Source organism: Lutjanus erythropterus, chromosome 4 (assembly GCF_056507025.1).
Source record: "Lutjanus erythropterus isolate fLutEry1 chromosome 4, fLutEry1.hap2, whole genome shotgun sequence".
NCBI lineage: Eukaryota > Metazoa > Chordata > Actinopteri > Lutjaniformes > Lutjanidae > Lutjanus > Lutjanus erythropterus.
The window spans coordinates 30,211,301-30,233,201 of NC_139320.1; the positions used below are offsets into that span (position 1 = coordinate 30,211,301).

The following is a 21,901-nucleotide window of genomic DNA, read 5'->3' on the forward strand; positions in this document are numbered from 1 at the left end:
ACTGCTGATGCCTCATCAATCTGCCTGTCAATCTCACACTCCATTTTGCTCTCTAGTGACCAAGATCCCAAGATACTCACTCCCCACCTGGAGGGAGCAATCCAGCAGAGAACCCTGACCTCAGACTTGGAGATGCTGACCCTCATCCTGGCCCTGTTCACACTTGGCTGCTAACTGCATCAGTGTGTGCTGAAGGTCATGGCCTAACAAAGCCAACGGAACCACATCATTTGCAAAGATCAGCCTCTGAGGTTCCCAAACCGGGTGATCTCCTCACCCGGGCTGTGCCTTGAGTTCCTGTCCATGAATATCACAGACAGGATCAGAGAAAAGGGGCATTCTTAGTCCAATACCCACTGAAAACATCTTTGACTTTATGTGGTGGATATGGACACAGCTCTCCCTTTGGTCATACAAAGACCAGATTATGCATAGCAACAGCCCTGGTACCCCATACTCCTGCAGTAACCCCCTTGCGAGGGACATGATTATAAGACTTCTCTAAGTCCAGACAGCACATGTAGACTGAATGGTCACACTCCCATGACCCCCCAAGTAACCCTGCAAGGGTGAAGAGCTGGTCCACTGTTCAGGACGGAATCCACATTGTTCCTCCTGAATCTGGGATTTGACAGTCAATTAGAACCTCATTTCCAGCACCCTGTTTAAAACAAAACTTTTCCAGGTAGGCTGAACAGGGTGATAATAACTGGATCAAAGCTTCCAGTCCCCGTTTGTGAAAAGTGAGTGTGTGTAAACCTCAGAGTCTTAAGCCATGCTAGCAGTTCTGTGAGGCTGTGAGGCTGCACATAGGCAAAGCCGTGCTAAATGCTAATCCAGCATGTTAACCTGCTCACAATGCTAAAATGCTGATTTTTGGCAGCCATAATGTTTATAATGTTCACTATCTTAGTTCAGCATGTTAGCAGGCTAACAGCATGCCAAGCCTAATTTTAAGTATTGAGCTTGGTGTAAGATATCAAGTACCTGTGAGGCTCAAGTCCAAGTGAAGTCATGAGTCACTGGTGTTAAAATCCAAGCCAAGTTTTAAGTCTTTTTTTTTTTTTTTTTTTGTCAAGTTGACTCTAAAACCGTAAAATTTGTGACTTGACTCTGACTTGGGTCCAAGTTGTGTGACTTGAGTCCACACCTCTGCCACAAGGGCATACATTACAAGGGGTACACTTCTGTAAATGGTACATTGTACAATGGTACAAAAATACATATAGTAATGTATTCAGGCTAACATTATGTATTATGTTTGTTGTAGGTTTATTAATTGCTTGTCCAGATATTATTCCCTTTGCTGTGTACCAATGCATGTTTAGATCATAAACAGTAATTGTGCACTTTAAAATATACTTTGCTGAGTATGATTTTCACACCTGACTTGTGAAGTGTTGTAATGTGTGCATATTGCACATGGTAGTATATCGTTCTTTATTTTAAAATGTATTTTAAAACTGTTATCCTGATCCACATTTTTACTAATTTTATCAATAATCTGATTATGTTTTATTCACCTGTAACTGTTATGGAATACAGTTAAATTTTTTTGTTCCTAAATGACCTAATCCTGTACTGTATTTCTTGACTTTGTCTTTCAGTCACTGAAGAGTCCATGGAGTTCTTCACTCTCACCACTAGATGTCACTGTCTTGTTGCACTGGAACTGCATCATAATAAAAATAGATCTGATTTTTGGTTTATTGAACTGTGTGCTCTGAGGAAACAAAGCATGATGTATTCAAGGAGTTAAGAATGGTCATCAAACTTGATTTGCTTATTGTCTTGGTGGAATAGAAAGCAAATTTTTTTTTTTTCCAAAGGCAGTTAATCTCCACAAACAATGAATTTGTTTTTGTATCTCCAGGTTATGTTAAGTTTAAGATAGTTTTCACCTTTGTTTTAAACATTTGTTTAAATAATTGATTATGTTTGAAATGTTTTGTCCTTTATATGGAAGATTTCATGCTGAACAGGATGAAAAATTGACATTAGAAATCCAATGTTTGCCAGTTAATGTCAGTTTTTCATGGTGAAATTATAAAGGAACATGACAGGGTCTTCTGGAACAAAAGCCCAAACACATGCACTGCTTGAAGGTTGTTATATTCTGCATGTTATCTCACATATGATGTTTATTAATTTTAAAGTCAAAGTCAAGTCAAAGCATTTGTTTTCGTTTTCACAGTTAAAAACAAGCTTCATGTACAATAAAATTCTTACTTTGTTCTTAGTACAGCTTAACAAGGAAACACAAGGTAGTGAAAAATGTAAAAAATACACACACACACACACACACACACACACACACACACACACACACACACACACACACACACACACATAGATGCAAGTATATATTTGAGGCACATTTAAACAACTCAGTATCCAATTGGGTATTATATTAATTTGATATATTTTTATATATCTTCAATATAACAAATAAATACATATTTAATGATAAATGAAATCATAATAATTATGATAACAATAACAACAATTATGATTATGGTGATGATGATGATGATGATTGCTCTTGATGATTTACTGGAAATGGTTTAGAAATTCCTACTTCTTTCTACTTTTTATTCCAATGGCGGGGTTACATGTGAATGCAACGCCCTTGGTCAGGGCATAAGGAAAGTTGGAATGTCGGACTTTTTCCCACAGAAATTGAATCCACCATAACTCGGTCTCTACTGACAGGCTGCAACCAGCCAATCGGAGGTGGCTGATGATGAAGTTAACCAATGGCGTGTCCTGCGCGGCGTGAGAGGGGGCGGGCGCTTCTGTGCAGCAGGCTTCTGTGTGCCTAGCTAACAATAGCCTGGGATCGGCAAGTTTACTGTTAAAAAACCGACCAGCAGGGCGACAGAGCGGAGCAGAGCTGAGCCCAGAGGAGAGCAGAGTTTGCCGAATACATGAGACGGTGTGTCCCGGTGTCGGAAATTATCACCCAACATTCTGGGAATTACATTTGCAACCAGACAAGGGGTGAGTGAGCCTTTCGACTTTATTTCTTCACGTCAGATTTAGCCTTTCATCTCCAGTCTCAGCCAGGCATGGTGCGCTCTGAATTAGGGGCTCATTTGCCTGAGAATAGGAAGGGGTTAATGGATACTGTAGGCTGGGATCACACTATTATTCCCTTATTCTTTATCTACATCCATGTATCAACGCCCCGGTACTTGCAGGCCCATCAGCCCGCACACAGCGCACTTGAAGTCAGCCACGACGAGGTTATAATAGTCGGAGGTGGATGGTGGTGGTGGTGGTGCTATGATTATATTTTTTTATTACACCGGTTTCCTCCCAGTTTACCAGCTGGCTGTGATAACATGGGAGTTTTTTTTTCTGGCGAGCCTATAACACGACAGGGCGACTATCAAATGAATGAATGAATGGATGGATGGATGAATGAATGAATGAATGAATGAATGAAATTGATCCTAGCAGTTTACACTTTTCCATTCCTGAAATCTACCTCAAAGGATACCTCTGACATGATTCATCAGAAAGTCCGTGCCATGCCCACAGCCTTTCTGCTGGAGCCCAAGAATAGACAGACACACTGGCCTTCAAATCTATGAAATTATTCTCATTTAAGTTTATTTATTTAATTTTTTTTAGCTCCAATCTGGTCCAATAAGTTTTAAGTGGACAATTAATCAAGGTTTAATCTTTTTTCCAACTATACTGAGTTGTTGTGAAGCAGAAATGCACTCATAGCTCCTAAATTATCTGTGTAATATGTCTTTAATATCACAAAAAGGTTGCACTAGTGTCTTTACAGTGACCTCATTCTGTGCTTTCCTGCAGATTCACATCACCTACTGTATCATTAAACTTTTTTCTAGTTTTCTATGATTCGTGCACAGTAATCTGTCTGAAATGCACTTGTTTCCACACGGCTCAGCAGGAATCACTGCACTTCTCTTCATCCAGGAGAGTTCAGTCTTATTTCTGTGTCAGTAGATTTGAGGGGTTTTCAGCAGAGTTGGGACCAATTCATTCTTTTGCATGTCACAAGTTAGTCTGAAATCTTTGCACTCAAGCCCTAAGTCAAGTCCCATGTTCTAAACTTTGAGTTTTGAGTGCTAAACAAGTCATAATAATCATTTTGTCTTGACCATCACATATTTTCTGTACACAAACAAAATTATCTTTAGTATCATTTTTTCCAACTAGAGCTCATAATGTTAATTCTTCAAGGTTCTCTCATGTACAGCTGCAACTAATAATTATTTTCTCCATTGATTAATCTGATGATTATTTTCACGACTAATTAGTTTAATCTATAAAATGACGCCAAAGTGACGCCCTTTAAATGACCTCTTTTATGCAAGCAACAGTTCAAATCTTCACTGTCAGAAGTTAAAATTCAAGTCTTTTATTTGTCAATTTCACATTCGTAGTATACAGGAACAGAATTGCGTGTCTCACAGCCCAAGGTGATACACAGACATACGGAAATCTAGAAAGAAGCTGGAACAGGAAATGTTTGCTTGTAAAAACAAAATAATTTGCAGTTAAGTTTCTTTCAATCGACTAATCGATTCATTGATTAATCGACTTATCATTGCAGCTCTCCTTTCTTGCAACTTGATTGCATGCTGTCTGATTGGTTGTGGATCTGGGGAAGTAAGTGTCGACTTGCTGAGAATGAACAGCATTAATGTTGGTTGATTTAGGAAATGAATTGATTCGTGGATTCACATTTTTGAAATAACAGACTTTTTCATCTTTTGGCTCTTTTCAAGTCAAAAGTTCAAGTGAAGTCACAAGTCATTGGTGTTAAAGTCAAAGTTGAGTTGGAATTCTTTTTTTTTTTATTTTGTCGAGTCGAGTCTAAAGTCATAAAAAATTTGTGAATCTGATTCAAGTCCAAGTCATGTGACTCGAGTCCACACCTCTGGTCTTTGATGAGTCAGACAGTGTGTTCTGTGTATCTGCTGCTTCTTACTGGTTTCAGACAGACAGCACAGGCTGATGTAACTCTAAGAAGAGTTTAGTCCCCTTCTTATTACTAACTATTTACTCTAACTGGGCCTTTTTCAGTCGGTTGGATAAATACACTGATTTCTTTGTCTCTGTATGTCTGTCAGTGCATAAATAAAGCTGCAGCTTTTCTCTGACTGAGCTGGGCTGACGTTGCCCTTTGCTCCCTGTTATAAAAAGTTCCCCCTTCATCTGAGTGACCAGTTTCCTGGATTATGAAAAGCTGTAAGTGTGTGAGGCTGATTAAGAGTGTTGGTGGCTCGCCACCTGAGCTGACCTCCCGAATGAAACTCACATGCATTCAGCACCGGACTTAATTTAATCTCATGTGCCTGATGATCTGAGTTTTACACCTGTATGAGCAGTTCACAGTCGGTTCAATGACTGACTTTATTTGTCCCTCAAGGGACTGTGAAAGTTCCCTCACCTCAGTTTGAAAATTTGAACTGAGCCTTGTTTAACTATTCAGGGTTATTAATTAATATACAAACTAGGTTTAAACACTTAATCGCTATATAGCGTACAACAATTAACCTCTTGAATCCTGATTTTCACTTCTATTAGACCCACAGACATAATTTGCGGACAAAAGGTGAAGCCGATGAAGTGCTTTAAACCTGCATTCTTCCTGATGGCCAGCAGAGGGTGTCTCCACTGGTTGCAGAAAGAAATCTGATTGTATGTAAGCTTACGAGAAAATGAGCCTACTTCTCACTTGTTTTATGACCTTGGTAAATTGTTTTCTAATACGTTTATAGTCTCGATCTCTAGTTTTAAGTCTTCTTCAATACAACATGATGTTCATTTTGTAATTTATGGTCCAATTTAGAGTAGAACAGATGACAAAAAAGGCTATGCTTTAGGGCGTGGCTACTTTGTGATTGACAAGACGGTACCACATTGTGCCCTCGAATTCTCAGTCGTTTTCAATCAGGAAAGAGATGTAGCAATGTGTATCAGACAGAGTTTGAAAATGTCACTCTGAAGATATTAAACAAGGTCCTTCAGAATTTCCAGAGATGTTTTATTGATCAAACGATTAATCCAGGAAATAATCAGATTAATTGATAATGGAACAATTATTAGCGGCAACCCTACTTTAAATCTGCTTTTCAGAAGCTTTTAAAATGGGATAAAACAACAGGCCCATTAGACACAGAATGATGCCATGTATATTTTATTTATCTGCTTGCTCCAGCTCTACTTTGAAGCTATATGATATTTATTCATCCACCCATTATCGAGAGCCACTTAAACTTTGCAGGCTTGCAGGAGGCTGGATGGTTATGCTTAGTGAAGTATTCAAACCCAGGACCCCATTTTCCATGACTACATAATCATTCATCATCATTTAAATATACATTGTTAATGTAATTGGAGTTATTTTTAACAAATTGGGACTGAAGAAAACTTTTCAGCCTAAAAATTAGTTTGGATCCACTGGTGGGTCTTGCCTGTGTAAAGATGTTTCAAAAGTCGCAGCATCAAAACACGCGCAGTAAATCAAATAGTGAATTAGATTTGAGTTTGATTGTATCTGGAGCTGCTTCCAGGCCATCCCACAAACCACAGTTTGCACTCTGTGTAAAAATTAAGACATGATCTGATAACATGAGTTGCTGTGGCTTGCCAGTCTGAATTTAAGAGGAGTGTCTGATCACAGCTGATCATAAACAGGAATAAAAGTCTGAATCATTTATTGACACTGGAGCATTTCTTGTTAATAAAACACCTGAACACACCTGAGGCTTATCAGGACTTCTTGGTTTGTCTGAGTGGCAGTGAGTTGAACCCACGGATTGGGTTATGGCGTAAAGGCAGTGGCGGCACAGCTGTTGCCATGGAGACCTGGGCGTGGCTAAAGGAGTGTTTTATGGCCCCACGTGAAGCATGAGGCCACCCAGTTGTCGCTTTGACACCTCGACAGCGTGGCGGAGAGCGAGAGAGAGGCTGGGAGGAGGTAATGACCCATTTGGCTCCTGTGGCTTTGGGCTTGGCTTCTTCAGGAGAAAGAGGTCAGTGTGTGTCTCAGTGTGTGTGTGTCTGTGTGTGTGTGTTTTCCTTTTGGCCATTCTTTGGGCTGTGTTTGTCTCACCTGACACTGAAGTTATTTTTAACCCTGAGACAGTTTGTTTGGGGTCTGAGTGAATTAGACCTACTGACCCACAATACAAGCCATTTAATACCAGGGACAAACCACGCACACTTACACAGAAAGATGCAGTTGCAAAGGTGCATTTTTTTGAACACTCATTCAGTATCAAGAATTAAACCTTAAATTAAGCCTTAAACATGCAGTAACTTATGTTTTGACCTCTTGGGGGCATTATAAACTCTCTGTGAACACAAGTAACAAGTAAAGCTATCTGTCCATCAAGAAACTGTAAATCATATAAAGTTCAGGCAGAGCAGTCGGAGGAAATCAAGAAAATATCTTCTTCATAAACTATGATCCGGAGCAGAGTCCTGATTGGAGCTGCTGTAAATCACCTCGGTACAAATAAACAGACTGGGTGGCTGGCGGGTCGCTGACCAATCAAGAAATCTGTGACAAGCTTGTTGTGGGAAGTAGACAGAAACACAGGAAGTCTGAAACATGAGCTTTTTGCATGCAGATAAATTTTACATACGTTTACCTCATTTTTTGAAACTTGGGCCACATTTAATAAGAACATCTGACATTGTAATGTGTAGAAAAGAAGGGGAAGCTTAATCAGTCACCTTTAAAAGAATAGTTTGATTTGATATGGCCACATGCAATATCCAAACCACTGCGATTTTTTGATAAAAAATGAAACGTGAGACAAAACAACATTATAATAAAGTACTGTAGTGTTGCAGAGAAGCTCTGGCTTCTGGCTTTTTTTTTTTTTTTAACCATATTGTTCAACCCCAATAAAAGGGGAAACCTGCTAACCTGGCTCTGTCCAAAGGTAACAAAAAATGTAGAAAAAATCTAGACTCCCCACAAATGAGTGCAAAACCACCACAACATGTCATTTTCACAGTTCAGCTTTTGTTCAGATTGAATAAACAAAATCTAACCTGTTAATGAGCTTCAGAGATGCTGGGAGGCAACTTTTGTTACATCTGGACAGAGTCAGCCCGGCTGTTTCCAGTCTTTGTGCTAAGCTAAGCTAACTGACTGCAGATTATAGCTTACTACTCATACTGTACAGACATAAGAGTGGTATCAATTATTTTATTTAATTCTCTGCAGGAGAATAAACACTTCCCCCAGTGTCAAACTCTTCCTTTAGCTGGCGGACTGGTGCACAGTGAGCAGTGTTGTTACTGTTGTGGTGAAGAGGGAGCAGCACCTCGGGAAGCTCCAGAAGAAGGAAGAATTATTAATTTTTTAAACTAAATCTAAATAACTCATTAAGATGGATATTTTTCTTTGCAGTGTTGACACTCGCTCTCACACAGCACTAACAGAAATAGTAATATTGGCTGTTGAGCAGGCAGAAGCCTGCCAGCAGCTGAATAATGGATAGTCTGTCTGCCTGGAAGGCTCCTGGAGCTGCTGAGCACGGCGTCTAGACGAAACTACATGCACTCTCCTCGCTCCATGAAACAGGCTGACTGGCTGAATCCAGATGAAAGCTGTGATCCTGGATTGATTTTTTTTTCTTCCTAAAGTATTTTATCCACTTCATTGATGTGAAGGCAGATGAAAGAAGGGGAGATGGTGCATCTCTAAGCTGTTAATAGCATGGTTCAGGATCAGGAAGATAGTCCTATACTGTTGGTGTAATTATGATCAAACCTGGAGAGAGCATTGAAATAGTCCGCTCGACTCGCTCTGCTTTAGTTCATTTAAGAGTCAGAATACAGTTTGATTAGAGAACCGGAGAGGAGGAAGCTTTTACAGGTGGAGCTCCATTCAGAGATAACATCAGTGTAATTTAATCCGATCTTTCTCAGTGTATTTGCTGCAGTCGGAAGCTCTGACTGCCTGTTCCACTGCAGGATCGCTCAACCTGCAAAAAGTCACAGGCTTGTGCTTTTGGAAATCCCACAAAAATAAACCCCTTAGAAATACTATACATGGGTGCCTCAGAAGCTCAGCTGGTAGAGCGTGCGGCCCATGTACAGACTATCGGTCCTCAGCAGCAGCCATGGGTTTGTCTCCTGCCTGTGACCCTTTGCTGCGTGTCTTCCCCGCCTCTCTCAAGCCCATTTCCTGTCAATCCAAAGCTGTCCTATCAATAAAGGCTAAACAGAAGAGAAGAGGAGGAACACTATACAAAATAGCATGTGCTGAAGTTTTCATGCATGTGCTGTCTCCATATGTACATAGAGGGCTGTGCTGTATCTGACATGGCTGCAGAAACTGTACTGGGGTGATTACTGCATGCCAGTTGGCAGAAAGGGTCTGTGGGACTGGGAGTGGCTTATAATGAAAAAGCACATGACTTCTCATTAGAATCACGCAACACCACCAAACTTTGTAGAATGCCACGCACACACACATGCACCGTTTTACTATGTCCCCTTTCATAACTTTTTAGCCTTGACAAGCAGCTCTGGATCTTGTTCTATTGTTCCATCAGTTTGTTGGTCCACAGCGTTTTGCCCACCCTATAGCAACCACACCTTTCTATCTATGCAGCCGAAATTTTTGATGGAGGTTGTGTGTTTGCGTGTGTGAACGCATGAATGTATGGATGTATGCATGTGGTTGGGATGATAACAGATTTCACGCTTGTTGTTGTCTAAGGCAATCCCCGACTAAAGATGATATTAATGTAATTGTTTATATGTATCATTTTGTAGGGCTGTCCCAATCCGATATTGATATTGGATATCGGTCCGATATCAGCCAAAAAATGAGTATCGGATTTTATCGGACTGCATCTAAAATCTCCGATATAAGCACTCCGATAAGCAGTCCATTTTCTGCTCCAGCACTTCTATCCTTAGGTGACTCTGGTTGCTGACTATTGTTTTCTGTTTGAGTAACATCACTTGATCAAGCCTTTTCTAACATTCCACACTACAAAATAAGTAATAAAAGTATGTATAATTTGTGCTGATATCGTATTGGATCGGAAGTGAAAAAGTTGTATCGGGAAATCCCTATCATTTTGGGATATGAAATGAGCTGTCTGATGGCAAAAGTGTTATTAATTCTGAATGTGTCGGACTAACCGGCAAGGAGACTGAACATTTTGTTAATTAATTTCAACACAGTATGTTAACGTCAACATTAACTTGTTCCAAACTCAAACGCTTCATGCCTCCTGTCCCCTCCTTAACCTGCCATGTCTTCATTGTCCCTGGAGTCAGAGTCCTGTCGGAGCCGCTGTAAATCATGTTACATAACAGGACCCAAACTGAGCTAACTTGCTAATGACAGCTATAGCACAGTTAGCAGCAGTGCATAGGTAACTTCAGTGTTAAAAGAGAAAAAGTCCTTGTTGCAACAGTCCCCTGGGCATAACGCCGAGCTGCAACTCCCAAATGGAGTTTGAGGAGTTTAGTTGATGCTTAGGAAGCACCCCTACATGTGTCTACGGCACCCACAGAGGGAAACAATACATCCATCATCTATAACCACTTATCCTGAAAGGATGGGGGTCGGGGGGCTGGAGTAGATCCCAGCTGACGTTGAGTGAGAGGCGAAGGCTGAATACACCCTGGGCACGTCCCAGTTCATGACAGGGCTGATACATATAGACAAACTACTCACTCTCACATTCACACCAATGGGCGAGTTATTCTGTTTTTACACCAAATATATGCAGGTTTTTAAATGGAAGCAAACCCACTGAAAATAAGCAGTGTTGACCCTTTTGCCATTGCCAGTTTGTCTTGTGCATGCTGTAGAGCAGCTCAGCTCATGTCTGTGCAGGAGAGCAGGGGATTTTAAAAGTCTCTGTGGGTTCAGCTTTCAGTACTTTTGTGGCGTCCAAGTGAATCTTTGTGGTTTGAAGTTTAGTTTCTCTCTTGTGCCGCTGTTTCTACTTTCACCTATCTTCCTTATTTCACTGTTTCATTTCTCTTTCAATGGGATAAGATTCAAATTAAGTTACTGCTGCCGAAAACCCAACATTTCCTGATTTTTGCTGCTCCATAATAAAAACTTTTAGATAATGAAATGAAGAGGGGCTTTAATTGTGAAGAATTTCTAGGAAGTAAAATGTTCAAACGGGCGCAAACTCCACTGTGGTCGGCTGACGAGCCGAGTCAGGTGGCACATGTGTGTGAAAATGGAACAAAAAAGGCAACAAGTCTTCATTGCCTTACCTGAAAAATAGTGTGTCCACCTTAGTCATATGATCTGGGAGTGAATGCTGATTGTACCCTTTCCAGTTGAAGAAAAAAACGAAGAGAAAAGAAGAGAAATCAATAAAAATATTTATAACTTTAGTTAACTAAACTTGTTATATTAATTGTATCATATTCCTGACCATTTCCTCTGTTTAAAGCCACAGCCTGCTGTATTTATCTACGTGATGAGGTTACAGTTGGTGAACAGCAGCAGAGTGAGCTGGTAGGACTGGAGGATTTGGATGAAGGAACTATTTCTAGAAAAGCTCCAGGCTTTTTAGGATGGATACTCCTTCCAAGTACAAAATCATCAGAACAAAATAATCAGAACTCAATAAATCAAATGATGATCCTATTCTGAACATTTTTACGGAAACCTGACCATGAAAATATAAGTGAGGACTGCTGATACTGAAGACAGTCGAGGCCAAATCCCAGCTTCTTGAGAGCTGACATCATGTGTGTGTCTGTGTGTGTGTGTGTGTGTGTGTGTGTGTGTGTGTGTGTGTTGCCCAGTGACCATATGGTGGAGGAACCACCCACTCACTGGGACCAGCCACACCTTACAGTAACACAGACGCACTCACACACTTCTATACCTTTAATCTATCCAGACACACACAGGCAGCTCAAAGTGTGTGAGAGATAAAATAATCGTGTGTGTGTGTGTGAATATTTCAGTGTTGAAGTATTGCACTCACACCCTGCAGCCTTGCATCCATGGAGAGATACTGTGTGTGCGCGCGCATTACATCATTACATGATTACATACTATTTCTGTTGGATAGTGTGTGTCTGCTGGGAGATGAACACGAGTGTGTGTTTTCAACACATGACTGAGGTGACCCTGTCTCGAGTTGACTACCAGTGTTTGATAAACACGCACACGGACAAGGTGAATGGGTTCATACAGTTTGCTTTTGTGTGTGTGATATTCATTTGATCTAAATACACAACCCTGTGTGTTCGGCCAAACGGACCAGTGCCTTTAGAACAGAAACACCAATCATTTAGTGAATTGAAAGCCAGAAAATGGGGCCCATCCCATTTCCAAGGTGTGTTCAACCAAAACCCCCAAGATATGCAACTGGAACCAGAATAAGATAACTAACCCAAACCATATTTTTTCCTGAGCCTAACCAAGTCTTCTTTAATATCAGAAGAGACATTTTTGGCCACAAAGGAAAAAAATCTGTCTGGAGCTTCAGCTGTTAAATTCTTTTCCCTTTTTCCCTCTGAGACGTTTGGCTTTTTTAGATTTGGCATCCATAGCTAGCCTTGGGAGACTCTAGACTAGCCACTGGCAATAGTTAGACTGAAAGGCGCTAAGCCGTAAAACATAAGCTATGATGCACACTGTAGTCGATTTTTCTTTTTTAAATTTCTGTGTACAGGCTACATATTTTTATTTATTTTTTTTTTTACAAATGTAGAATGTAAGAATGACTTTAGGCCACAGCAATGATAAATGAAAATGTTGGAAAAGAACTGTCAGTGCCACAATATGAAACCAAGGGCTTAAACGCTAACAAAGTGACTGTAGCTTGTTAAAAACTGTAGATTTCATCATGTCAAGCGATTATTTTAGCACCTTTTGTCTACTACAGAGGGAAAGTTAAATTGACAAACTCCACATTGAATTGAGGGCGGGGCTTAATTGCACTCTGTCTCTTAGTTATTTGATCCCATAGACATACAATAATTGACCCAAGATAGCCTGATATTACTGATATCCATAACTTTAGACTGCACAAAGTACATTGAAGAGGTCTGTCCAAAGGCGTTTGTTTAGATTAGTCAATTGTTAATTGATTATTAAAGTAAGTGCTAACTAATTTGATAATCAATTAATTATTTTGAGTAATTTTCTGAAAAAGAATGTCAAAATTCTTCTTTCAACTTCATAAATGTGAATACCTCTTGGTCTCTTAAAATCTTTGGGCTGTGAGTAAAACAAGACTTTTGAGGACGTCCTCTTTGGGAAAATAATCGACCAGTTAATCAGCTACGAAAAGTTAAAATTCCTCTGTACTGTACCTCTGAACTGTCTGTAACCAGATCACACATTCAGGCTGTTCTGTGTGATATGACTATTTTTCCACCTCCGTTGCACTGAACCCCCTGACTTCCACTTTGAAAACCTCTGCCACACAACATAAACATTTAATTTCTCTTCTCGGTTGGAAGGAGGGGAGCTCCAGCAGTGTTTTGATCTGTCATCATCATATTTTTAAAATGCCAACATCATGATATCATTTCTTACAGATATCACGCAGCCACTCGTGACTGCAAAACACAGGCAGAGACTGTAGGCTGTATCTCTTCATCTTCCTCCCCTCTTCTCTATTTTCTTATGCCATCTTCCTCTTGTCGTTTCCTTACTATCCTCCTGCTCCTCCTCATCTGCCTCTCTTTTCTTTCCTTCTCTCCCTGTTTTTTTTTTTCTTTTTTTAATCTTCCCTTCCTCTCTGTCTCGCATGTCTTCACGGCAGCTCTCCTCCTCCTCCTCGTCCTCTTCTTCACCTCCTCATCCCTTCTTCACTCCTCTCTTCCAGCCTATCTGATGTAACCAGTGAAGCAACTATAATACTGTTATCTATAAATATCCCTTCATTTCTCTCACTGTCAAACAGAGGAAGTTTCTCTTCATCTCTCTACTTCGCTCCATATTCTTGCCGAGGGATTTTCTCACTTATCTTTTTTTAATCAAAATGAATAAAGTTGCTATATTTCACAGTTTACTAAACAAACAAATGAATGCCATAAAAATAAGATGCAGCTGCCTGGAATAAAGATCATATTTAAACTTGTTTCAAAATGTTTTCAGTCGTTTTTCACAGTATGTGTGTGGTGTCAAACAGAGACGACTCTACTTTCTCTTTCCAGAGTCTCTTTCTGCTTTTTTTCCCGTTTTTTTCGCTCTCAGGCCAAGATCCACCTCCCTCATTTTCTCTCCTATCTTGTCCCTTCCTCAGGGGGATGTTTCATGCTGTGTTCTCACCTCCGTTTTAACAGAGAGACAAGAACAACACCCTGCTCCTTTGCCAACACACTCTCCAAATTTTAAATATGACCAGTGGAGCGCGTCAGCTTTGCCCTCCACATGCACTCTCTCTTCCTCTCTTATTGAAAATGATTGGTTACATTATGGGGAAAAGTAATCAGTGTCAGGTCTTATTAAAGTGTGGCACATCAAAAACCATTAAATACATCAAGGAGCTAGGTTTTGATATATTTTCCAAAGACCAAGCATTCAAAGTACAGCTAAAAGAATTATCAATGACAGATCTATGGCTGCAACTAACAATTATTTTCATAGTCGGTTATTTTCTTGATTAATTGATTGGTTGTTTGGTCTATAAAATCTCAGAAAATTGTGAAAAATGTTGATCAGTGTTTCACAAAACTCAAGGTTGGATCCCCAGATGTCTTGTTTTGTCCACTACTCGGAGATATTCAGTTTACTGTCACTGAGGAGCAAAGAAACCAGAAAATATTCACATTTACGCAGCTGAAATCAGAGAATTTTGACTGTTTTTCCTTGAAAAAATGACTCAAACTGATTAAATGATTATCAAAATTGGTTCTTTGATCAATTGTTGTAGCTCTGAACAGATCAATATTTCATGATTGGATTAATATTTTGAGTCGCCTTTTTAATCAAGCATGTCAATAGTTCACTGGTTCCAACTTCTCAAATGTGACTGATTGCCGACTTTATTTGTTGTCCTCTCTAAAAAATAAATGCCATTTGGTTTTTGACTGTTGGACAAATAAAAACAATGTTTAGGCATTCATTTTACAATATTTTCTGACATTTTGTAAACCAAACAATCAATTAATCACAAAGAAATGTAGCAAAGTGATAGATATCGACACTGACCCATACATGATTTGCTCGTCTTAGTCAAGCAGCTGTATAAATGTTTTCTTTTAACTTCCTATAAATTCTTCATAATTAAAGTCCCCTGTTTTGTTATTTAAAAGCTTTTATTATGAAGCAGCAGAACAGGAAACGTTTTTCATCAGCAATAACTTAACATGACTCCTCCAGCTGAAAGTGAACATGAAACTTTAATACAAAGCAGGTACCTGAAAGTACAAACAACGACACAAGAGACGAACTAAACTTCAAACCACAGAGGTTCAGTTAGAAGCTGCAAAAGTACCAAGAGCTGAACACACAGACTTTCAAACACCTTTCTCTGCAATCCTGCTGCACAGGATATATAACTTATATAACTGCTGTTATATAAGCCATGGTCTCCTTCTCTCCATAGCCACCAGACTCCTAAAGAAAAAACAACAATTTTACCTTGCAGAACATGGGACTTGATGGTCTACTGCTGCCTTGATGGGTTAATCGAAGTAAAGTAGTGAAAATATTCTAAATATAGCACACACTTAAACTGATGTTGATTTTCTTTTAAGCAACTAAAATATCTTTTGCTGCTGACCCTGTGCACAGCAGTACATTAGCTTCCTACACTGCTGCTGCTGCTGCCGCCTCCCCACACTGAGGGAGTGCCGCCTGCCATCTACTGTAACTAATACACTGTTGTACCTCATAAAACCCTTCTTTAAAAAAAGCTGAACCATCCTTTCAGGCATCTTAATCTAAATAATAGGCCACTGATCTTGCAAGGCCTCCAGATATTTAGTTTTTCAGTGTAAGAATCCAGCACATTTTCATGTGTGCGTCTCCGCCAGCTGCTTGTCACCATTCATCAGATATCGGCATGCTCAGCAGGAATAATTAGGCTCGCAGCCACGAAATACTGTTCCTCTCACGTTTCTCTGCCAAGTACATTACACGCACAAGTAGTCTGACTTATTGTATGTGTGTGTTTCACCTCACAGATAAGGCACAGACAGGCAGCCAATCGCGGGGAAACAAAGCCGGTTTAGAGAGCAACATGTTGGATTTTCAGGCTGCCGTGGCTGTTGATGCTTCAGCCTTGAACTGATCAGACAAAGCTAATTTAAAGCTAATAAACAAAGCTGAACCTGCACAGTCTGTTCTAATAATGACTTAATTACCAGTGATAGCAACAGAGCTGAAGGTATGGCAGTATTCAAACTGTCTCACAATGACTAATAAACTCATTTATAATGACATTAGGACTCAGTAATAATTAAATATTATCCTTAATAAACTCAGTTGTATTCTTATGGGAACCTCCTCAAGAACAGCTAGCAGAATGCCATTTCCAGTAAAAACAGGAAGCTTAGGAGGGACTTGTCACAGCTATTAACTGGCGTTTGCGATAGCTAATAGTGCTTAATGTGCGTAACATCCCACTGACATGCAGCTGCCTCTGGCTGGGCTGGAAGCTGCCAACAAGCACAGCAGGACCGGGATCAACCACAGCCTCCGAGACAGATGGTGGCCAGTTTGACCACAGGGAATACAGTACATGGGTGGTTTTCTTACCGGGTTTGGCTCCTGGCAACCCAGGGCGGAGTCAGGTGATACGATGGCTAGCTGCATGGCTAACCGAGCAAGTAGCAAACAGTAGCTATAGTTAACCGCAGATAGCAGGTAGCAACATGTAAAGCTAGCTAGCTGTCCTCTGTAAATCACCTCTGTATTGTACTCTGTTGTCAAACTGGCCTTATAACATTTAATGACATCTTTATTACATCTTCTAAATGTGTGTCTGTTGTGGAAGAGAAGGAAATGAGCAAATGACACGTCATAACAACAGTCACAAATTTTCTTTATTATTAATTTTTTAAAAACACCTTTTATTACACTTCTTCAGGTCATACAATTAACAAAATATCATCCACATTTAAATGACAAAAAAAACAAAAAACAAAAAAACAACTATATTCATAGGGGCACCATGAAACCAAAAACAAAGGTATCAATCCAAATATTTATTTAGTTTTACAAATGTCTATTTTTTTCACAGCTGTTTCATGGTCATGACAGGTGTCACATGGCTATGAAACTGTCATATCAGTCTGCACACCCTGCAAATACAGTCGTAGAGTCTAAGCCAACGCTTTAACCCACTGAGATGCTGCATCGGATGACCCGATTGACGCGGTGATTATTACTGTGTCTAAAGAATCAACGTCCTTGCCAGCTGATCACTTCACAAACCTCTCAGTGTTCATTAAACTCGGATATGTTTCCAGTAATACTCTGTCCAACTCATAATGAGTTGTACGTCTGTGTGGGAGACCTGCAGCTCACCTGTAGCCTAGTGAGTGGTTGTATGATTAGCAGTAGCTAACACTGTGCCGACTGTCACTCTGAATGTGTGTGTGTGAAGGCAACACAGGTGAAAGAGCATTACACACACACAGCTGGCGACATATCGCATTAACCCGTCATAATGAGAGTTTAGCAGCACCTTAATAAGCCATAATCTGATGCTACATGTGCATAACCTTCTGGCTGTTGGCAGTACGGTGTGTGTGTGTGTGTGTGTGTGTGTGTGTATGTGTGTGTGTGTTCTCACAGTCAGGTGTGAATGTGTGGACAGCTGCAGGCCTGACTCTCACCTCCTGCCCTCCTTCTGTTTGTCCTTCCTCTCAAACCTTCATCTGTTCAGCCTCATCTGAGCCCCCGGTGACACCAGCACGCCGTGTTCACACGAACGGCTTCCCCCTCACTTATGAGACCGCAGACTGTTTGTTTGTTTGTCTGTTTGTTTGTGAGATGGCAGGGGGACCCCGTCTGCCAAGAAAGGCAGAAAGACAGAGAGAAACCCTGTCGACGCTGAATATATAATCTGAACATTTTTGTGAATGGGATTCCTTCACATAGAAATTTGAAACTGTTAACTGAAAGTTTGCCATCCACAGTGAATCACCAGCACAAGAGGATAGGATAAGATTTCTTTCTGCAAACAGGAGAGGTGTTAGATGTGTTGGGAGGTCAGGGCAGTTCTGTGCAGGCCAGTCAAGTTCCTCCAAACTGGAAATACCATAGAGATCCTATCTATCTTTGTGGACCTGGCTTTGTGCATAAAGGGATTATCATATTGAAACTGGAAGCTGTTCCCACAAAGTATGCATGTGTCTTTATCTGTTTCAAAATTCAAGAACTTTTTGTGCAAGCACGACAAAACTGCAATCGCATCATCCTCAAATGATGCATTTGTAATTAAGACTTCATACATATTCACAAAGATTAAATAAGACAAGAATGAGGTAAGATATCAACAATAAAAAATATAGGTTTCAATAAATTTCAACTAACAAGGGTGCTAAAGCATTCAGTAGCAAAAGGATGGAGTGAAGAGTGGAGGATTTATAGTCTGTTTTCACAATCAGATGGACGTTCTTCTAAGATTAGTTGATAAGATGTTGGTGGATTTCTGCTGTAGGACAGATTTTAGTATGCTGATTTTGTATATGTGCAGTACAAGACATGAAAATACAGTAAATGATTTCCTGCATTATTACACCTTTTCACAAACATGACCAAAACATGTGCTCCTGCTTCTTCCTCACAGTGTGTCGATCATTTCTCACCGTGTTCAGGTGTGGTTTTTGACTCAGATCATCTCATTCATGTTTCAGAGTGACATTACAGTGCCATCACTGCCATCAAGTCCTTCCCTTTTAACGCTGTTGACTGCAGGACTATAAAATGTGATTTTATGAAGGGCCATAAAATGCTCACAACCCAGAACGACTCTAGCCTTTGCTCTGTTTGTCTCCTTGTAAATGAAAGACCTCAGAAACAGAAACTGGAAGATATTTTAATGACAACACATGTACACATAATAAGCTTAAGATTTAATTCAGTTAGCTTAAATTCCACTCTGTGTTTGTGTGCAGGCTGCAGGTTGAAGCTGCCTCTTTGCCTTTCTGTGAGAGGAGCGACCCAGACGCGACATAAACAGGTAAGATTGGCTCGCTGGTTCTGAGTCTCCTCTGTGGATTCTGTGTCTTGTTCAGGGGCACTGTGGCAGTGAAAGACCTCGCAGTGACTGGGGTGGATCTAGTGATGGCAACAGATTAAACAGTTTAGCGTTGGCCAAATAACAGCTTTGATAAGAAAAAAAGATGAAAACATAAACCAGTTAATTACTGACTGCTGCATTTGTTTTATTCAAGATACTGAGAGTGTTTATTAAACCTGCTCCTCAGTAATTTCTTGCAGCGGTGATTTTCATCGGCCATGGTGCAGGTTACCCTGCAGACATGCTGCTCATTAGATCATTCCTTCACTAAAGACGTTTCAGAGGAAACAAGCAGCAGCAGCAGCGGTGGATGGTGTTTTGGTTCACTGAGGGAAACCAGTGTCTCACATTATGTAAGTCAGCTGTAATGGGATTCTGCCTTTCTGCCCTGATGGCTCCCAGAATGCACTGCAGCCTTCATTATTTATGGGGTTGCCATAGTAATGAGGGTGGGGAGGGGCGGAGTCTGACAGCTGGTAGATCAGGGATGTAGATGGGACCCCCACACCCCCAGCACACCTGTGTGTGTGTGTGTGTGTGTGTGTGTTTGGGGGTTGGGGTGGCGTTACTGTGCTCATGAGAACAGGGACTCGAGGGCCTGCCATGCATTTTTTATGTACTGCATCATTTGTGTGTGCATGTGTGTGAGCGCTGAATGCCTCTGAATGTGTGTGTTGTCACATTGTGAGTATTTGCACAAGTGCAGGCCAACAAAATGGGTGTGTGATAGTATGAGCCAATGTTTTTTAAAAAGACTCACTACTCAAGGGTACTTATAATTTCAGTTTTAGCATTGCATGTTGGTGTGTGAGAGCTTCATATGTACTGAACCGTGGTATTACAGCATCATACTGCAAAGACATGATCGACTCACTTTAGCGTTTGTTTTAAGGTTGTCAGAAGTGTTGAGTTATCCACAGATTTTAACTTGTTTCAACACGGTACAATACTATTCTATAGTATCAAAACAGCAGATATAAATATAACAAATGATCTCATTCAAACCTCACTTCATTTCAGTCTTTATTGTCCCTGTTTATTGAAATTTGGCTCACAGCAAAACCAGACAGTCATCAGCAACTGAGGTTGTTAATAGGAAAAAAAGAAAAAAGTGCCTAAGAGCTTCTTTTCTTTTTGCTGTGGTATCAAATATCGTTGCATAGAGGTTTAAACATCCGCTATCGTGACAACTCAAGTTTGTTTTACATGTATGAAGAGTTTGGATTAATGATGCAGCCCACTGATTTCAATAATAGTTGAATTTATTTACACTATCTGAAATCCCGTATCTGTTTTACTCAGGTGTGTGTGTGTGTGTGATACTTATGACACAGGTGTGTCACTGCTTTCAAGTGTGTGTAATATGAAGCTGATGGATTGTGTGTGTGTTTGTATGTGTGTGTTTGTGTGTGTGCTGCGGTGCCATGTCTTCAGGGCTGAGATCAAATCAACCCAGCATCACACACACACATTCTTGTTTGTGAAGGTCAGCTGTCCATTGTTTTTAAGCCCTGGCAAAAGAGATGTTCTGTACCAAATTTGGCGGTGATGATTGTTCATAATTCATAGGAGCAGTAGCGGAAACAAAAAATGGATAACAAATTTGGACAGAATTCAAACAGACAGACAGAAATAGTCATGGCTTATATGGACAGATTCTGGACACACAGAATCCATAAAAAACTGTATTTTGCTTCTGGGACTCCCAGTCCAAGAGCCTCAGACCAAAATGTAAAGTTTGTTGTTATAGCGCCGAATTGCACCAAATTCGACACTGCCCTCCCTCGGGTCCTCGGCAGTACAGCCGCCAAGTGTGAAATCGATCGGATGAACGGTTGTCGAGAAAATCGACCAGCACACACAGAGTGTAGCCTCTCAGAGTTTTTCCAGTGAGAAATGGTTTTGTCTGAATTCCAGTAGACTCATGTTGCTGCTCAGCTTTCTGCCCATTCTTTGATCCCTCGCTCTTTATTTTCCTCTGGCCCCCACTTGCCTCCTTCCTTCTCTCTCTCTCTTTTCCCACTTTGTGTTCTGTCAGTGGGTCTCTCGCTCCTGCTGGTCCACTTACTCTCTGTTTTACTTTCCCTTTTTGTCCTCTTTTGTCTTCTTTTTGTGCTCGCTCATTGTTGGATCGCTCAGACTGGAGAGATTCCTCATTCTAGTCCTCTTTTCATTCATTCGGCCTTCTTTTTTTTTTTTTTTTTTTTTACATTTTTCTTCCTCCATCCTCCACACACACACACACATTCACATGATAAATAGCTGTAAGCAGAAAACTTTCCAGACAGATTAAACGGAGCGAGAGCTGATGTGATGATGGAGAGACAAAGAATAAAAAGCGTGAAAAAGACAGAGACAGAGGGTCCAGCTGCTGTCAGGGGTTAAAGAGTTTAAATGTGTATTTTTTCACTTGTGTCTTTATCGTTAATCCTTTATATTTCTTTTAGAAAAACAGATTCATTAGCTGTCATATCAGCTGCATAGTTTTTATTTCTAAGAACCACAGAAAGAGGCCGCATGTCGAAGAATCCCAGACTTTTCAGTTTTGTTAAGTTTGATAAACTTCTGCCAGGAACTTCCTCAAGAGAATTCCTCCCGTGTTTTGTCCCACAAACCGCCAGTATGAAGTGGAAATTTGATGAATTACAAAAAACCACAACACCTTCAAAACACTGCTCTTCTGAGATTGCACATGT

The 21,901-nt window shown here is 40.4% G+C and overlaps 1 protein-coding gene across 2 annotated transcripts in view; it reads left to right on the forward strand.

Moving 5' to 3' along the window:
- The first annotated feature begins 2,849 nt into the window (after positions 1-2,849).
- pak1 (p21 protein (Cdc42/Rac)-activated kinase 1) overlaps positions 2,850-21,901 on the forward strand; it is a 70,918-nt gene continuing 51,866 nt past the window's right edge. For both annotated transcript variants that reach the window (XM_084717604.1, XM_084717606.1), the window contains exons 1-2: positions 2,850-3,000; positions 19,081-19,145. The gene's annotated coding sequence lies outside the window, so the exon portion shown is untranslated. The remainder of the gene's footprint in view (positions 3,001-19,080; positions 19,146-21,901) is intronic.